Source organism: Heloderma suspectum, chromosome 2 (genome assembly GCF_057233095.1).
Source record: "Heloderma suspectum isolate Gila_16-S chromosome 2, 16-S_ref, whole genome shotgun sequence".
NCBI lineage: Eukaryota > Metazoa > Chordata > Lepidosauria > Squamata > Helodermatidae > Heloderma > Heloderma suspectum.
Window position 1 is genome coordinate 181366991 of NC_139459.1, and position 20425 is coordinate 181387415.

Consider the following 20425-nt stretch of genomic DNA (forward strand, 5'->3'; position numbering starts at 1 on the left):
AAACGCACCCCCCCCCGCCACGGGGAAAGGTGGGGGACTGTTGCGCTTAGGAATTCAACATATCCTTTGCAGTTTGGAAACAAAGCTGCATTAAAAAAAAAAAATCACGGGGAGTATATGAAAGGGGATGTTGCATATTTTGCATTTACTCTCTTGCGTTTTTCCCCCCTCCGGCTTGTGCCAACAACGTTGCGAGTTAGACGTATTTCTTTTCAGGAGAGAAGTGTGTGTGTGAAAAGATGTGGAGTGCTTGGTTGGGGTTTTTGGGTCGGGGGTGGGCGAGACTTTAAAATCAGCATCTGCTTCCCAGAGAGATCTATCTTTAATGAAATCTGTTAACAGTGTTGAATGGGGATAACAGCGGAATTTCTCCCCTCGCCAGTGTGTACCAATCCTATACATATTTACTCAGAAGTAAGCCCCATTGAGTCCGATGGGACTTACTCCTAGGTAAGTGTTTACAGGATTGCGGCCTAAAGCGTTGAAGATCGTCATGTTTTCTCCAAATACACACCCACTAACTGTCTTTTTTTTAGTTGCATCTCCTAGTTTTACAGGTACATTCACATCTTGTATGACCGTGGCATGCTAAGCAGTGGAAGTTGTTGCTCACACTGAACTCATCTTCCTTTTCTTTTCCGGTTTCAATAAATAATTTGCTCTGGCTTTTTCACTACCTCTGTAAATTCCCTGCTTCTTCCAGGTTTGGGTCTGTTTTGCTGGCATCTACGTTTTTGGCCTTCAGATCATACCTCAAGGAGATTATACCTCTTGCCTGCAAGAAAGCTATATGGGATTTGAAAACCTTCCATGAAACACGCTGGATGTGGTGGTGTTGGGGAGGGAAATGACAAGGCAGTGAAGTATTAATATTTAATTGACTTTCCTAAAGATGTAGCTGAATGCCCTATGTAGTTGGTTAAGCTCGAGACATGTAGACATAGAGATGGATTTTAAATGTGATGGAATCTGGGCTTTATATAATGCATCTGCAAAATCAGTGGTCCCTGCTGCCCCCCCCCCCAGCCAAAGGAGAGGCTACACTGTGCCCCTGGTGGGTGACACAGCATATACCAGAGATAGCAAGGTAGAGTTTTGTTTTCAAGCTACTTTAGAAAAACAGCATTGCTTTGTGGGGTGGGAGTGAGGGTGGGGGGGGGAGGCTGGAAGGTGGTGCTGGTGGGGAGAGGTGTTTCAGTTTTTAAAAAACCAAACCAAACCCAAGCTTGGATCATCAACAGGGTTTAGGAATGTGCTTATTTACTCTGCCACACAGGGAACTTCAGCATGAAGGAACAGAGAGCAGGCAAAGAGTGTGCCTGTCATGTATTAAACTGGACTGGTTGCTGCCTCTACCCTCTCCTACAAAAAGATTGTAGAGAAGGAATTCACTTATTATTTCCCCGTTTGCATCACACATTTGCCACTGAATGTAAAAAGCTGTGCGATTGTCGCTACACCTAAAGGGGTTGACGTAACATCAGTAATTAAAAAAAGAAGCTTTTCTTCAAGATGTTTGCAGGGATTTCTCCCTAAGTTTTGTTTTGTTTGAGTCATAATGAGAGTTTTTTTCAGGCTCTGATTTTTGGGTTGGGGAGAAGAGTTCTGCTTTGGCCTTGGATTGCTGCATTCAGAGTCTTTCTTTCTTTCTTCACATGCCACGTTCATTGTGTCCTCTGTATTGTTTACATGTAACATTTTGAAGTAGTTTGAGGCAAAGTTTGTGGTTCAGACTCCTTGGGGGTTATTCATAGTTACATCTTTTCACTGAAGAATTGACTTTTGAAATGTGTTAAGCACTGTGGCTCTTAACCACCATTGCTCTTTACAGTCTTGAGTGAGCTGCTGGGCTGCTCTGCATTTTGCCAAGGCTCTTTGGGTGGCATCCATTTTTTAGGGTTTAATTTTGAATTGAGCTCACTGGAAGTAACTTCGCTCTAGAACTAGTTTTTTCATGCCCTCCCCGCCAGCTTAATCCCAAAACATGTCATGTATTGAGCATGTGCAAAGTGGCATTCACTTACCTCTGATTAAATAGCTGACGATACACAGGGATTAGGAGAAAAGGCTATAAGGGCAGGCAGAGAAGGTGTGATTTCTGGATATGTTTGAGCACTCTGACTTTAGAAATTGGGGGGTTATTCAAATAGCATTGTTGCTTCCACACTTACGATCATCGTCTTGCCTTCCACAACAGTGAGCATGCCTCTTATGGTTTGCTTTCGAACTTTGGTCACCTAATATCTCTTTCTCATTGCTTCTGTTCTCTTTCAGACCTTTCTGGTGTAGGCCTAGCTAGCATCCAGTGTACACATTCCTACTTCTGTCACTTGCTCATCTTGTCGTCATCATTCTTTTATTTGGGTTTTCCCAACCGTTTTGACTCCATTGTTTCCTGGGACCTCTGGCAGTTTCACCTTTCTGCTGCTTTTTCAATTGCCCGTTAACTTGGCTGCTCCGTAGATGGGTGTAAGTGGATATGCCGCATATCTCCTTCGTTTTCCTTGATTTGTGGCTGATGGGTTGCTGCTTTGCTAATGTGTATATGTAGCATCTGTAGCTGAATAAAACAAAACAAAGCGTCCTGTAGCTGGGCACAGAATGTGCACATTGTAGAGGGCGAACCAGGATTGAGATGGATATGTGGCATAGCAGAGCCATAGTGGATGGCCATTGCATAGTACAGATGTCACAATTGGCACAGGGAGTGGGGCTGGTTATGGCCTGCCAACAAGATCAGCTGTTACTGAGTGAAGAATTTTATGACGTGGGCAGCTTTTTTGGGTGGGGCGGTATAAAACACAGCTAGGGAGAAAAACTGGTTTAGAGAGGTCTGGCTAAGAGACATCTGATGGTACCTGTACAGCCTTCCCGTACAGCCTTCCCCAGCCCGGCCCCTCCAGATGTGTTGGACTACAGCTCCCATCATTCTCAGCCAGCATGGCCATTGGCTGGGAATGATGGGTGTTGCAGTGGAGGGCATCAGGTTGGGGGAGGCTTTACTAGAAGCTGCTTTGCAAGATACTGGCAACCAACCTCTTGACAAAAGTTCAGTGCAGATGTTGCACTTCCAGCTTCTACCGCTGGGAGACGGCACACGGTGGTCCAGACAGTGAGTGCAGTGCAGGGGGAGCTTCACTTGCATTAACTGCATCCATGGCAATGGGGAGTGCTCTGGCGCTGGCCCCATTGGTTTCGGAGTGGCTTATGCAGGAAAGGAACTCACTGGACAGTGCCTAGTGTTATGTGCAAAATAGGAAGGCGCTTGTAGAGGAAACCAATTTGCTTGTCCTTCAGCTGGTTTGAAAAGCCATATTTTGTAGTCTCTTTATTTTAATATGGCAATAAGTTTATGAGGAGATGCCTTGCAATGTATCAGATCAGTGGCTCCTCTAGAGTGCAACTGCCTATCCTGGTTGGCAACAGCTGTCCAGTGTATCAATCTGAGATCTTCTACAGTCCTGATACCTGAGACCTTTTCACAGGCACTGAACCTGAGATTTTATTTATGCAAAGTATGTGCTTTGCCAGTGAGGTATTGCCTTTGTGTGTGTGTGTGTGTGTGTGTGTGACCTTCTTTGAAGTTGGGTTGGTGCTTTAACCAGGCTTGTAGAGCCTTGAAAATGAGGAGCTAATAATTTCTGTTTCTGCTCGACTATTCTGTTTCTGCTCGACTAATGGTTAAGCTTTTAGAATTGCCTTGTAGCCCATTCCCAAGACTTGTTCTGCCCCCATATAAATTCTTAGGATAGATCTACCAACTGTTGGGTAAGCGCTGTGTCAAAAGATGCAACATTGCACCACTGTTCCTTGGGCATGATGCTGGCACTGCTGGAGTCCTTTGTAATGGTGTTTAAAGTATGCAGTATTTTGTCAAACATATGCTCTAGAAACCTTAAAAAAACTTTTTTTAAAGGCAATCTGAGATTTTCAGAATTCAGCTATGGTCATCAGAATCTCTGACAGCTATGTGACTGAAATGCACGAGGCAGACTGAAATGCAGTTTGTGCTGAAATGCACAAGGCAGACAATCCTGACTTTCATCTAAGACATGTAGTCATCTAAGACTAACCTTAAGCACATTGAGTTGCCTGTTTCATTTCAGTGGCTATTACTTCCAAGTAAGTGTTGTTGGACTGAAATCCTAAGGGCCACTTCATGTGCTTGTTTAGGGATACACCTAAAAATGCAATTTTGAGACGCATGTTTGGTGCAACCCCGATCGGGGAGTGGCCATAGCTCAGTGGTAGAGCATGTGCTTTGCAGGCAGAAGGTCCCAAGTTCAGTCCCGGACACCTCCTGTTAGAAGAGTCTCGGGTAACAAGTGGTGTGAAAGGCCCCTCTGCCTGTGACTCCAGGGAGCCACTGCCAGTCAAGTGGGTCAGTGATTTGACTCGGTATAAGGCAGCTTCCTGTGTTCCACACAGAAGCATTTAATGTGTCATGGACCTGTGATTGGCTGCAAATCTTGAGTGAACAGTCCATGGCATACTTGGGTTTGCTTCCATGTAGTATATGTGAAATATAATATAATAGGATATGATACGATATGATAATCTCCTACCCCATTCTAGGGTAGTTTTTCTCATTGGTAATTCCCCTCATGTGGATTATTTTGTATTTAAATATCAAACCCCAGACATTTGCAAGTTGATTTATTTGTTGAGCTGTTGGCTTGTAAACCGCTTGTTTACGCTGTCTAGGATTAATTGCTACGGACTCTAGAATGGAATTGCCCTTGACTGGAAGCCAATAGAGAACAGGGCCTGCTGTGACTACTCTGGTCTTGTTAGAATGCATCTTATCTTTTTCACTGCCCCAGCTGAAGCATTGTAAACTAGTCTGACTGCTGGTTATAGCTGCTGCCGCCCTCAGTCTTCTATAACATGGGTGGATAGGTGTGTGTGTGGTGGATTATTATATATGTTAACTGGGCGATGTTACAGAGTGCTGCATGTAGGTACTTGTAAATTTTCTGTAGCCATGACTCTGTGTTGTATGAGAGGGCAGGACTGGCTTGTTGATCTGTAGGGATACGTGCATGCAAGCTTACTGAGCTGGAGGTCTTATACTCTGGCTGGTTATATGCTGAGTCCCCAGAAGATATGTAGCTCTTATACTAGGATAGGCAGCTAACAGCCTGAAAGTTCAACCAGGCCTCTGTGGTCTGGTTTACAGAAATAGCAGATGAGGCGTTGGATTTTGTTCTTGGACTATACAACTTTAGACAGTAGGTAGGAGAAAATAGCTCAAACATGCAATTCTCACCACAACCACCTGCAGTGATATAGTCCAGGAACAGATATATCACCACCTCTGCAGTTTCTGTAGACTGCTTTGTCTGATGCAGGCATAGTTGCTTTTTCACTACCTCACTCTCTATCATGATTCAGAACAGATATGCTGTGTCAGAGCTTATTTATTCCATTTATATGATACCCTTCCTGCAAGGCATTCAGGGCAACATACGTGGTTCCCTCCACTTTTAGCCCCACAACAATTCTATGATGTAGACGAGGCTTAGAGCAGAGGTGGGGAACCTGAAGCCCAGAGACCAGATTTGGCCCTCTGTGGACTAAATCTGGCCCTCCAGGCTCCCCAGAAAGCCACGCACTGCATTTGTGCAGTTTCATTAAAATCGACCCTCCCCCAAGGTTCAAATGCCTCTCCTAAGGCTTAGTTACTGGCATTAAGCTGAAAGATGCCTGGGGGGATTATCTTTAAGGGTTTTTTTGGTATTTGGGTATATATTTGCCTCTGGCCCCATCTCTTTTGCCTCTGGCCCCACCCACTACTGGAATGCAGCCCCCCCCCCTGAGCTTCTTCGAACTTAAATTTGGCCCTTGGGCTGAAAGAGGTTCCCCACCCCTGGCATAGAGAGAGTGACTGGTCCACGGTCCTTTGTTTTTCAGGTCATGTAGCAGTGAGTGGAGCCAAAGTTGGTGGAGCCAAAGTTGCTGGGCCTGTAGCTTTGCTCAGTGCAAAATATGGCTCCTATTAAAAATGAGTTGTTGACCAGGGACTGATTCACGCCTGTCCTGGGAATAATACACACAACCAGGGGCCTGATCACCAAGTGCGTGCGGCTTGCAGAGGAAGGCGGCCATTTAAATGTGTGCACCATTCAAAATTGAGGTGATGTATGTGCATTTTTGTACTTGGTGCTTTCCCTACCCCTGAACCCTGGGAGCCGTCAGGGATTCTTGAACAGATAACTCTCAGTGGCCTCCTAAACTGACAATGCCCCAAAATGCTTTGAGAGAATCCAGGCCAGTGAAACTAGTTTGGGGCTGGAGTATAGATGCACCTTAAATACTTCCTTATATCCTGTTGCTCCCAAATTGGGTGAGTTGCGACAGTCTGTCAACCTGTTTAGAAGGCTCTTGAAACTTGACAGTAAGCCCCTAGTCATATTTTGGGAATTGCTGTAAGTAAGAGACTCATAGATAAATGATGCTAGCCGGGCTGGATCCTGTCATGCATCCAAATAACTGTTGGCATGTGGAGTAAATTTGCCTGGCTAGACTGTGGGTGCTCCAAGACAAGGCTTTTAACATGTTATCACCCTGCTTCATTCATGGAGTTTTCTGGAAGGTCCAGACAACATCATCTTCCACTTCCAACCCACTGCTTCTTCCTCGTTTTATTTACTGTGGAAAATCCATTAAAGTGAAAAAGACAGAAGGGTTGCACAATGCTTTCTCATTGGTAGCACTAGGAGCCCTCTGTCTGGAAGCCCCCCAGGTGTTGTGTGTCATCCATAATTATGGCATTGAGAACTAAGCAAGCTTGACTTGGATTGGAAGACACTGCCTGGGTGCAAGTTCGCAGAGTTGCTTTGAGGATACTGGCCTGGCTAGTGGAATGCTGCCATGTGTTGAAGGGCTCTGGGGAAAAAAAAGTTTTATTTTGTTATCTCTGAAGTGTACCATTAATTAATAAGTAACAGTGCTATACAGAAACTATCACTGCTACCAACCTCCTTTTAAGAGAATAATCTTTGTTTCGTGCTTCTGTGCATGAGCTACCAGTTACAGGCTTTTGATACTACAGTTGCACTCCTATGTGAAGTAGATGGTTACGCCTGTGCATAAGGCAGGAAAAGAGGCAGGAAGAATACTGGAAATCGGAAGCAGCTTTTGTTTTTTACTGAGCAGCCGAACAGAATTCTGGCTGCATATTTGTCCTTATCTTTTTCAAGACTGTGCCTGAGGCCCAGAACCCGAATGTTGCCCCCTATATGGTAGTAAACAGCTAATAATAAACCAAATTATTAAAAATTAGCTCCCTTTTAATGGTACTCCTAAATCAGCCTCTTGGGATTGTATACCTCATCCTGCCTAAATGGTAGAGCCAGCCCTGATTTCTATAAGTAAAAGGATTAGACTTAAAAAATAATAATGACAACAGTTGTAATGGGGTGGGGTGACTTCCTCATGACTATGTCCTTGGTACAATCACAGTGGAAGAACAATGTCTGAACATGTCAAGAAATGCCAAGATACTTTTGTCTTTTCACCCACACGCTTTGGCATGGTCGTATTGTACAATATCTTTGTGAAACATAAATCATCCGTTGAAGTGTGCAGAAATATACCCAATGTATGACCACATATGAATACAAGGAGCTGTTAATTGCTGGACAATTGTGGAAGACTGAAAATTAATGTGAATGTAGGTATCTACAACAGTCTTCCCCAACCTGGTGCCCTCCTGTGGTTTTGGACTTGCACTCCCATCATTCCTCATCAGCCAAGCTGGCTGGGGCTGATGGGAATTGGAATCTAAAACATTTAGAGGGTACCAGGTTGGGGAAGACTGATTTACAACACACTGACATTGGAACAGAAACTAGGCAAATTTAAAAGTCCTCCAAGCTCCTGGGCTTTGGTGTAATCAGTTGAGCTCCACTCTAATGCCTTCCTAGCCCTGGGCCTTGGAGCCTTTTTATGCTGCAAAGCTATATCAGTTTTATGTCAGTCTACCTGTCATGGCTTTCCTCCAGAGAATCTTGAGAATTGTACTTTTGGTGAGGATGTTCAGGATTCCATCCGTAGTCTCCCCCTTCCCCAAATTGCAGTTCCCAGCGTTCCTCGTCTTTAGAATAACTACTAAACCAGTTGAAGTCTATAGTGTAGAGATAAGAGCTCTTACCTACAGCATTGCATTTCTCTGATTTGGCTTGTTAACTGATATATAAACACAGATACACCCCGCCCTTCTTCCTTGGGATGAAATCACTCTCCTAATTGAAAGCCAGCCTTCCTTCCCTCCCTGGAGAACTTTCATTCATTGCAAACAGCCTGCTCGATTCCTGTCCTGCCTAGACAGCCTTGTGCCATGCAGGGAACAAAGTAAGTTGAGTTGGAGGTGGGGTGCGATCCGAAGAATGTTAGCAGAGATTCATATGAGGCCCAGCAGGCAGGTAAAAAGATCGCTGTCTTGTGAAAGAGCGATCTCTTATCTGCCATAAACGTAATTGATGTTTTATGCTACATGCACAAGAGCACACAGTCCTACTATATATTATTAGTTCATCTGAAAGAATTGTTATCTGCTGGTTCTGGATTAGAATCCTTGGTTCCTCCATAAGCCTGCATTCAATTTTCCCCTCCCACCTGGCTTTCAATTTTTCCTTCATTTTGAGGGTACAACAGAGTGTTAAAGTGCGACCACTTCATGTTTAGCGGCCTTGGGGATGTCCCCCCCAAAATCCCACCCTTTCCCCATTGCAATGGAACGTTCCATTAGCAGGCATGGGTTTGCTGTTCATGCAACATTTGGTGGTGCCTTGCTAGTTTATTGAAGTTTGATTACATGCCACTTTTCCATGGGGGACTGTGCCCACTCTGCAGCTTGCAGCAACCATCAAATATCAAAACCCAGCATTACCATTAAAAACAATTGCAGAAAATGTCAACACATTCAGTTTAAAAGTCAACATTTCACCAACTGTAGCATTGTATAAATACAAGGTTACAATGAAATAACGCAATCCACACTTAATTACTACATAGCAATAAAATACAAAAGCAAGATCGAAATTAACAGAGGGAAAAGCAACAACTAGCCTAACCCTTGCTACTAGCACTATTCTTGCTGCACTCTTAAGGGGCACAGCAGCCTAGCTGCTTAAATGCAATTTGGGATCTTGGGGGCTGGGGTCTTCTTACCTGGTTAGATGGTTCACAGGTGGCTGGCTCCCCCATCTCTCCTCAAAGGGTACTTCCAGACAAGGGTTTTAATGTGCAATCGGCCTACCTCATTCACAGAATCTTACAGGGGGTCCAGAGGTTGCCGTCATCCATGTGTAACCCGTGTTTTCCCACCACTTCTTCTGTCTTTTTTCTCACCATGGAAAATCTGTTAAGGGAATAGTTGCATAGTGTCTTCTGATAGTTAGGACTAAGACCTCTCTGTCTGGAAGCACCAGAAGGAGCCACTGGCAGCATCAAAGAGATCCTGGGAAATGGGAGGGAGCAATGACGGTAAACCCCCTTCCCCATCCTCCCAGATGTTGTGGCAGCTAGTAGTACTAGTCTTGCTCCACTCCAAGAGGCCCGTTTTAAATAACGTTTTGGGAGCCAGGTCTTCTCTAGGCAAATGGTGCAGAGCCCTCCCAGCTTGTCTTGATTCCGACTGGAAAGACTTGATTTCCCTTGCGTGCTAAAAATCCTGGGTGCACCAAAGCATCCATGCAAGGAATCCAGGGATGCGCCATCTGCACTGTGGATTTTGTGAAATGGATCCTTTCCAGCCTTCCCTTCCTCTCGGTTCTGCTCCCACCCAATTTTCAAGCCTTCCCCCTCAAAAAGAATTTTGTACACTTCAGTTGTATTGAGCCATGTAAAATCTGGGCTGGAGTGATGTCAGTTGTTGCATCAGCTTAGTTTGGATCCCAGCGTCAGAAGAAGAGGGCAAAGTGCCGCTTGTGCTGGGATCCTTGCATTTGATCCTGTGCACCACTGGGACGGGCCAGGTCCGTGGAGCCTAACATCAGGGTGACAATCCTCTTGTCTTGCTTTTAGTAGGCATGTTACCATAGCTGCTCGAGACCTTGGCCAGTGCAAGTGAGTCCTCTTGGCTTTGCATTCTGCAAACATGTGGAATCTCTGATTCAGAGTTGATGGTGGAAGGCCCTGACCAAGCAGCGGCTTGCCTTATCTCTGCCTTTTGTCTTTAAAAGTCACAAAGGATATGGCAGGGCTCTTGACCTTCCTTTATAAGGTTAACATAGAGAATATTCAAAATAACCTGCCTGAGTACTTTGAAACTTGATGCTTGTGCCTGGGAAGATAAGATATTTTGACTCAGTTTGCACAATGAAACAACCTAAGGTTTGTTAAACGTGAGTTGTTTGGGAGTGAGCGGGCATGCTGGTTCCCAACAGCTTCCCTGCTTATATTGCACTAAACAACACAGGGATGCTTTGTCCCTGAGTTGTTCTTTGTGATGTCCGAACCTGGAACTCTGGATAAACAATGCAGAGTTAAAACCCAGGTTTTGTTCTTGGATTATAAGAACAAAACAAAAGGGGAAAAAAACCAGAGTTCCAGGTTTGGACGTCACGGAGAACAACCCAGGGATGGGTTGAACAACTCTGGGTTGTTCAGCACACTGGAAGTGGGTGAGCAGTCAGGAACCAGCATGTTCACTCACTCTCACTCACTTCCAAAGAACCCGTGGTTAACACACTGTGGGTTGTTTCATTGTGTGAACTGAGTTTTTATGTAGTCCGACATTGCAAAGGGAGACTGTCAGATTCATCCTTGGTTAAAGTTGAAAATGGGTGTTTAGAAACTTGATGCTTGTGCCTAGGAACTTAAAATGTTTGTTATGCTTTGTGCATAGATGTCACCTAAGAAGTTGATAGTGTATAAACCCAATCTAGAGCTTATGACCATTAGTCTATATTTGTGCAATCCATTGGTTTGCAGTTAATTGGCTTTTCAGGTCAGTAGCATTTTACTTTCTTTAGCCCATTTATTCTCCTTTTACAGATGTTGGTGACTTGACAAGGTCACTACTTGGCTAGGTTAGCAATGAGGCCTCCAAGGTGCAAGTACAATATTCTGTATGCTGGTGAGGCAAACATTTTGGAGAAGGAAGGTTCCAGAGGGCAACGGTCCTTTTCCATGATGCTTAGTAAACTGGCCTTTGATCCACTGCTCCATCCTTTCCTGGCAAAGTGATATCCTTTCTACTGGAAGTTGCTCAACTGAGAATTTTCTGTCTTTCCCTGTGCTTTACCAGAGGGGAAAAGCAGAATGCTTCTAGGCTGTGTTTCTGCCAAATTTCACCCAAACCAGAATTTAATGTCTGATTTGAGGCTCTATACCTGTGGATTTGCAGGATAGATGTCAAGGAGGGACTGTTCTGTGTAAGTTATGCTGCAGTACATGCAGAACTCTTAGATGCTTCTCTGTGTAGCTACATATTGGAACTATAGTTCCCATGAAACCATGTGACTCAGCATCCAAAGCCTCTGTGAACCAAACTGCACATTGCATTAATTGTGTAGTGTGCAGCTCAATTTAGTGTAAGTGTGCATGGACCCAATTCATATTGGGACCATCACATTCCGGGAGGAGGATTACCCCCCCCCCCACGTTTGCTTTCTGTAATTCTTCCTGTGGGGATAGGATTTAAGAAAAGAAAAAAGGTATTCACTGGCATCAGTGGGTGGGGGAGATTTTGGGAAGCAAATGGTGGTGTGGGGGAAGGCTTAATCCTTTCTTAGAGCATGATGGTCCCAATCGGGGCCCCATACACTTGCACTAGCATAAATAAAAAGATAACCTTGAGCTACATGCCATGCTATTAGTGTAACATGTAGTTTCACTCTGTGAATTGGGCAGTGTCCAGCCGAATGTCTTGGAATTCACAGAGTTCTGGTGCAAATATCCGGGTGCATAAATTAGAACTCTCTTTTAAAGGGCTTTGCGCGTGCCCTCCTCTGGGAGCTTACATGGAGCAATCCCAGGAGACTTCTAATTCAGGGCAGACATGAGTTGTGCCAAACTAAACATCCCAAGAAAAGTGGTGCAACTCATTTTGCTGCTGTTGAGGTACCATGGATTTGGTATGGTACTGCCATTCTGTCAAATGATAAAGCACTTGAATTGTCTGCTTGTCCACTTGCTTGTTTGGAAGGAGGTATACCAGGAGGCTCTGAAGCATTTGTAGGGAAAGGTTCCAAAATCTTTATAGCAGTAGATGCATCTTTGAGGATCCCTTCTTTCTTCAGTAGCCCCTCTGCTTCTGTACTGAAATATGTTTGCAGATGCCATCTGTAAGAGAGAAACTATAGGCCCATTTTGTGGCCAGATGTTATATTCTGCAACCATTGGATCAGAATCAATGGGGGAATGCACACTTAGGTTTCACTTGATTTTGATTAATTATTCCATAATACACACTGACCACCCTTTTGCATTCACAATCAGGTTAGTTAAAGAGTGGCAAAGGAGGTAGTGAACTCTGAGCGAACCTTCAGAGGTTGATTTTTTTGTTTTGTTTTCTACTAACGCAGCCCAGTGATTTTAATCTATACATGGGATTGTGTGTGCATAACTTGGGGATGAACTGTGCGCGCACACGTGCGCGCTTGTGTGTGTGGTTCTGGTGTGAGACGGTATTGGTCATGTTTGTATGTATAGTGCCGGAGTCAGAGTAGTAGAGCAGCTTTGTGTTTTGTCAAGCTGCTGTTTTCAAGGCTACTTGAAAATTCAGGAAGGTATTGATTTATGTTGGAGTCTGATTTCAAAGCTAACATATTGAACATTTTGTTCTGCCTTTATTGTTTAGGGCCAAACTACATCTTATGTCAAGCATGCATTTTTTGAAAGGGTGCTTAGAACTGGCCACTGCTTGCCTTCACAAATAACAGTTGTGGGGACCCTAAATCTGGATTGGGACCACAGCATGAGGAAGGTTTTGGGAAGGATTACAGTTTAGTGAGTAGAACATACACTTTGCATGCAGAAGATCCCAGGTTCACTCTCCGGAGTCTCTAGGTAGGGCCGGGAAACTCCTCTGTTTGAAACCCTGGAGAGCTGCTGCTAGTCATTGTTGACCCATGTTCTGACTTGGTATAACATGGCTTGCAATATTTGCTTTCACCCAACCTCATTGTTTTCTTGCCGAAAAACACCTCCTGTAGCTATTATCTACCCCAAAGGTGCAGTTTGCAACAAATAGCACATTCAGGGCAAATAGCACAGAAAATGGTGTGGTGGAAAAGGTTGAAACACCGCCCCGCCCCCCCGCTCTGTGGTCCTATTCCAGATTGGAGCCCCCGTGGCTGCTATTTCTGAAGAAATAGTGGCCAGTTTCTAGCATGTTCTTCCAAGAATCTCAAGGCAGTGGTCATGGTTCTCCTCTTCTTTTATCTTCACAACAGCCCTGTGAGGTAGGTTAGGCTGAGGGCCAAACTAGATGTGACCCTTGTCATGTAGTTTGTCCTTGTGTGGCTTATTTTTCTTTTAACAAATAGCCAGCATATGGATAAGGTGGTGGTGGTGGTCTGAGCCAGATTGGGACCATAGTGTGGGGCTTTAACGATGGTTATGGTTGATCGTTCAGAGTTGGTTTTAGATATATGTTGTCTCTGTGTATACTGTTTGTTTGTGTGTTTTATGTATACAGTATACATTGTACACTGATTTTAATGTTCTTTAATCATTGTAAACCATCCAGAGAGCTCTGGCTTTGGGGCGGTATAAAAATGTGATTAATAATAATAATAATAATTAATATTACTATTTGCCCCCATCAGAATCCTGATTGGAATTGGCCTTTCCTGTTCCTGCTATCCGCAGTGGGATTCCAATTTGGATTGTGGTGAGGGCAAAGGGTTAAATCCCTCCTCCCCTTACACCACAGGCCTGATATGGCTCAGCCCACCCCTCATCCCGGTGTCAGGTATGCTGTCAGGTATGCGTTAAAGAAAAATAAATTGTGTAAAGGCAGACCACATGACATATGTCAGATCTGTTTTGGCTCGGTCCAAGTTCACCCAGTGAGCTTCATTGCTTGAGTGTTGATTTGAAGCTAGGTCTCCTCGTCTCACACTCTTCGCTACTACACCATGCTGGCTTTTAAAAAAAGTGTTCTTAATTTAAAAGTGTAGTTTGACTCTTAGACATGATGCTTGGAATGGAGTAGCCACAGGGCATTGCAGTTCTTTGGTTTCTGAGGTACATGTGTTTGAAAGCTCATGCTTCGTTGCTGTGCCCTCCATTTCCTGAATAATCTGATTACTTATCACACTATGTTGACAAGAAAAGTGGATAACAGTTACTATTACAAATTAATACTATCTCCTCAGGGTGGGTTAGTTAGTAAAGATTACCTCAACCACAACTATTGTAACAGTAATAAGTTCTAACAGAGATGTTATAATGATAGGGGTGCATGCTCTGAGCGTGCATCTACCCTCAGACGTAAAATGGTTTCATAAACTCACTCTCTTAATCCAGGGAACCATGGGAATTTAATGGAGGATAAATCTGTCCGTGGCTACTAGTCATGATGGCTATGTGGAATCTCCAGGCTCAGTATATGTTCTTATAGAATCATAGAATCGTAGAATAGTAGGGTTGGAAGGGGCCTACAAGGCCATCGAGTCCAACCCCCTGCTCAATGCAGGGATACAACTCAGAGCATCCCCGACAGGTGGCTGTCCAGCCTCGTCTTCAACGCCTCCAGCGTGGGAGAGCCCACCACCTCCCCAGGTAATTGGAGGTGGTGGGCTCTTGCCCTATTTGTGGGCTTCCCAGAGGCATCTGGTTGGCAGCTGTGGGAAACAGAATACTGGACTAGATGAGCTGTTTGTCTGATCCAACCCCTTCTTTGATTTTTGGATTCTTAAGTGTAGTTCTGTGAGGGAGGCTACAGATATTTAACTGAACATTCTCATCACCTCACTAAGCTACAATTCACAGGATTTGGCCTGTGTGTATATATGTGACAGTTGAAGTGATATAAACAATAAAACAACATAATTTTACAGTGCAGACATTATATTGTTACAGAATATTGTACCCTGTGTAACCCATCAATGAGACAGACCCCCCCACCCCCAGATCACATATAGGGCACAGAAGTTAAGTGGTTAAGCCTGGGTTTGGACTATAAGCCTTCAGACTGCAGGTAGGGGCATGCGTGATTGAATGCTCCTCCATAGAGTCCCCCTGCTGCCTTGCACACAGGGCCAATTAAGATATTACTTTAAATGCGTGTCTGGCAGCTGTGAGTTTTTCATTTTTACTGTAGAGTAGGGCACCCCATTCTGGATTGGGACCCTAGCATGGGGCATAGGAGGGCTTTTAAGATCCAATTTGGGAATCCTGTGCCTAGTGTAGACTAAAAATGAGAAGAAGACATAGCTGTTAGACACACATTTAAAGTAATGTCTGTTTTGGCCCACAGACAACTTCATGTTGGGGAGAAAGAAAATTAGTATGTCAGGACCAGGCTATATCCATTCTCCCTATCATGACAGTTTTTGGTGTGTAGCAATTTGGGTGCTCTGGATGAGCATTCCATCATGTGATTCCCCCCACTTGCAGTATGAATTGGTACGAACTAGACAAAAATTTACCCTCTCATCTGTTATTTGTGAGCGCTAGCGAGAACTAGGTCATTGAAATCCAGGACTTGAACCCACATCTTCTGAATTGCCCATCCATTGCCTCAACTGTAAGTCCCCAGGTCCTATGGTTTGAGCTGTTCCACCCTGATTGTGCTGTCTGTTGTCAAAAGAACAGAACAAAATGTGCAAGGAAGCACAAAAAGAATCCCATGGTCATTTTGGTTGTAAAACCTCTCCTATTTGGAATGCATAAGTAAAATTTCAGCATTTTTTCCGAGATTTGAGCAATAGCTTTTTAATCACAGTAGGAGTTTGCAAAAGCATCTGAATTGCTAGCCATTTGTGTGATTACTGGAATGGGACAAAGGTTTCTGAACAATAGTAAGATTTCCCAATGATTTTCTGGTAGGGAAAGACACCTTTTTCCATAAAATGCTGGCCTTGTGACTCTGTGACCTTGTTTGAATCGGTCTTCTGGCCCAGGGCTTCTGTTTCCCCTCCTATCCCATTGTCTGTGTAGGCTCAGTAGAAGTACCCTGGCTTCTACCTTCAGATATTTGGGGAAACACCTCCCTCCTGCCTGGAAACATGATGTCCTAATCTCAGTTGGGCATCAGTAAAGTGGCACTCTTAATTGATAGCAAAACAATGAAGTCTTGTGGCACCTTAAAGGCTGCTGATTTATTACACACAAGCTTTTGTTGACACTAGTCCACAAAAGCATATGCCATGAAAAATGTTAGCAAATGCAATATGATGTGAGTTCATTGGGACTTACTTCTAGGTAAATGTGTACAGGATTGCAATCTAATTGATGTTAGTTAAATTGGACTTGTAAATAGCAGCCAGGAAAAGAAGTATGTTACTAAAGTTAGTGACCTCCCACCCCATTTAGCTAGTTGATGAGACACATCATAATATAAGTATATAGAACCATAGACATTTTGAGTGGGAAGGTACCTTGGAGGTCATCTAGCCCATCCCTCTGTTCAGTGAAGAAATCTTGCAACTACAGCATCCATGTCAGATGGCTGTCCAGCCTCTGCTTAAACACCTCCAGCGAAGGAGAGCCCACTACTAACTCAGGCAGTTGGTTCCACTGTCAAAACGGCTCTTACCATGACTTCCCCCCAGGTCCTCAAAAACCTGCAAGTAATTTCCCCAAAGTAACAGTAGGGAATATCTTTCAACATTATGTTTTGATTAGGAGCAACTGAAAAGTCATAAAGAAATGAGCAAGCCTTCAAGTTTATCAGAGCTCTTCCTCTGGCTGGATGTTGAGCAAAATCTAATTGACAAATTCCATGTGCAACCCCTGCTCAGGGGTTGTGCGAACCCAGCAAGCGTAGGTTATGCAAGGGTTGTTAAACTACTGTCAGGATTCCCTTAGCCTCCACTTTCCTTCAACGCCCAAACATACACAGATGAGAGGCTTCAGTCTACAGCTTTTAATCCATTACTTCACAGGGGTATACAGATGCAAATTCGCAGAGACTCTCCGTTTACAAAGGAATGCCTTCAGGGGATTCCAGTGGAATGTACGAAGTTGCCCCCCATTTGAAGAGGGAGGCGGTCTCGCTAGCCTAACTTAAGGGAGGGAGGTCCCTCTCCTGTCATGAGGCATCTAAGCGCAGCTTTTCACGCAAGGCCAATCAGGTAGACCATCTAAGTTCTGCCCCTGCCTTCTCTCTCTCTCTGCTCTGCACCTGTGTCTGGCATCTATTAGATCATCCTCCTGTTCGCTGTCTCTCATGGGGGGGCGGTGGTGAGGAGGGACCCTCAAGCTCAGCCATCTGGACATTTGTAACCTGAGAAGCAGGCCTACTCAAATCTGGACTAGCCTGGGAAAATACCTCCCCCATGTCTGATGGTTCTCCTTCAGAATCTGAACTGCTATCCCACTCCCTGTGCTCAGAAACACCCCTGACAACTACACTCGTACAACCCTAAAATATATGGTTGTATAGTCAAAATGGTGGCCACACATTGCAATGTTCTGTGAACAGCCCCAGTGTGGAAAGTGTCTTGATTAGGTTAGACTGAGCTAGGTGCAGATTTGTGTAGAGAGTTAGTGGGAGAGAAGAAATGGTAATTCTCCTTTCGAACATATAAAAGCCCACCATTATTCAGTTCTGTCACAAGTAACTTGTGATTCCTCTATTAGGGATTTTTTGTGCTTATTGACTTTGTTCTTACGGATTTACATACAGCATTATTGTCTCAGCATGTTGTTTCAACCAATATGGTAGATTCCCCATCTTTCAGTTTAACTCTTCTTGCTGCAAGTCTTCCCTCTACTACAGGCTTCTTGTGTTGATCTTCGAGAAGTTGCTGTCCTTCAGCCTGTCTCCTCCCCACCCACCCCGAATGGCAGCTTAGTTTGTAAAGTGAGACTGAATGCTGTCTGTCTCGCAAGATCTTTGTATTTATTTCCTAGTATAACAATATACTATTGTAGTGAGGACAAACAGAATGAGGATTGCAGAACACCTCATAAAGTAAAAGGACTCTGTAAGCAGCCTTCCACAACCTGGGTCCCTCCAGATGTTTTGGAAGTGAGCCTCACTGAATACAGTGGGACTTGTTTCTGAATAAAGGTGCATAAGATTGTTCTGTTAGTCCAATTTAGCTCTCTGGCTACCAGTTCTTAGTTTTTCAGCTCTGTAACCAGTAGCATATAATTTCCACCATTGGCCCACCATCAGAAGGGTGCCTTGTAATGCAACAATATTTAACCAATTAAATGCTTAAATGAGCCTTCCCCAGTCTGCTGCCCTCCAGACGTGTTGGACTTTACTGCAAGAACTCATCTTCGAAGAGGAGGGAATGCTGCGACGCATGCCTGCATCACTCAAAACAAAGGAAATGTGCATTGTTTTTTTCTTCAGAACTATTATTTTTACTGCTGATTTTAAGCAAATTAATTGTATCAGTTTTAGCCAATTTATCATCTAATTTCTTTAATCTAGTGACAGTCTCATGCCTTGTCCCTTGACTTTAAACTTACCTAGAAAAATTATTTGTTTAATTAATTTATATCTCGCCTTTCAGCCCAAAATGGCACTCAGGGCAGCTAACAATAAAATATAGGTTAAAAAAATCTTAATTAAAAAATAACATATAAAACACATATATTAAGAACACAATTAAATGTGTTCAACAGTTGTGGCTTTCCACTGAGGAACCTGGGGGGTGGGGGTGGATTTCTTTTCCATTTTTGACTGAGATTGCTAAGAACTCTCCTGGGGACCCTCAGGCTTTTCACATGAAATGCAATTTTGGGGGGTCCCGTGGAGAACTGGGTGGGAGGCTGAACATGCCCAAAGATGAGTTTGCCCTTGATTTAGGGCATTTCCACCTCTAGTTGACCTCTTTGTCTTCAGGCTGTCTTTGCCTCCTCTCAAACGCTTTTCCATCCTTGCTTCTGTCAGCCACCCTATTGCACTTAGGTGCAGGCAGGAGGCAGGCGGGTGGGTGGGTGAGTTGGTAGATTTTTTTTAAATGGATGGGCTATAAGATTTGATCTGCAGGACTGGTGTTGGGATGGAATAGTGATGCAACCTGGAGTTCTTGAAGCTTCTTCCTGATATAGACATGCATATTTCTGTCGTTCTTCGGACATTGGGGCTCCTCCTGAGAGCTCATTTTTCTTTTGCAAGTAACATGGCAAGTGGTCTTAAGCTTGAACTATGGAAGAAATATAAGACCTTTCCATTTGTGCTTGTGTTTTAATGGCTAGATTTTAAAGCAGACATTGAATTACTGTAGTTCAGTGACTTTTTATATTTTGAAGGGGAAAAATATTGGTCTTAAAGTTTGGATAACCTACAGAGAGACTTTGGAGCAGATAAATATTTCTGGGCAAAAAATAAATGCGCTAAAACTAAAGTGGACAAAATGCTCTAGGCAGGAAAACAATCCTGTATTGATAGGCACAAGGGGACTAGCTAAGCTAATAAATAGCCCCCTTCTCTCTTGCACAACTATATCTCCCTTGTGAGACGGGAAGTATTTGAAAAGTCACTTTCTTACAACAATATGAGAGATCAGTCTGTCCACCATAGTCCTGCTATTTGCTGGCTCAGATGACATCCTGTTTATCTTAGTGTTTCCTGTTGTATCTACTTGAATTCTGGAGTCTGGAGAGAATTAAGCGCATTAGGGGTGAGAAGAGGCAAGGATGGGGAGTGGGAAATAAAACATAAGGGATTTGGAGAGTGCTAGTACATCTAAAAATTCCCCCCGCAGCTTCCTTTTTATTTTTAATTACACAATAAAATGTGAAAGGACCACAGTTTACCTATGGTACTGGATTTGATTTTCCTTTTCTGTGCTAAGGACTTGTTAAGTGATGAGTTGCTAAATTAGAAAGTGTGTCGCATATTGTGGAAGCAGGTTCAGTGATATGTGACTGAAGGCTCGCCCCCCTACCCTTTGGGGGCAGTAAATATGCAGTAGTTGTGCAGAATCTTAACAGCATTAGTGAAGGAAGCACTTCTGTTACAGAGACATTATATTGTCCTAGTGCTCAGACTACAGTATTTGGATGCTGGGAAAATGCAATTCCTTCCCCAGCTAGTGAATCACTGTTGTGAATGCTGTGCAAAATGGGGTTGTGCAGGCTTGTAAATAGCCACTTGGAGGGAGGTTGTCTGTGGTGAATGAGAAACTGCTCCAGGCAATCAGCAATAATATTTCTGCAAACTAGAAGGTGTGCTTATTCAGTACAGCCTTGCAAGTGCAAGTTAAGTTCCCCAAAATTAGCGTGCCTACCAACATTTAGTCTGCCTACATATATTTATATTCATCGTTTGTGGTTCATCAATCCT

General features: G+C 43.8%; 1 protein-coding gene across 24 annotated transcripts in view; it reads left to right on the forward strand.

The window, feature by feature from the left end:
- Nucleotides 1–20425, forward strand: part of LRP1 (LDL receptor related protein 1) — a 516733-nt gene that overhangs the window by 133397 nt on the left and 362911 nt on the right. The gene's annotated exons all lie outside the window — the stretch shown is intronic.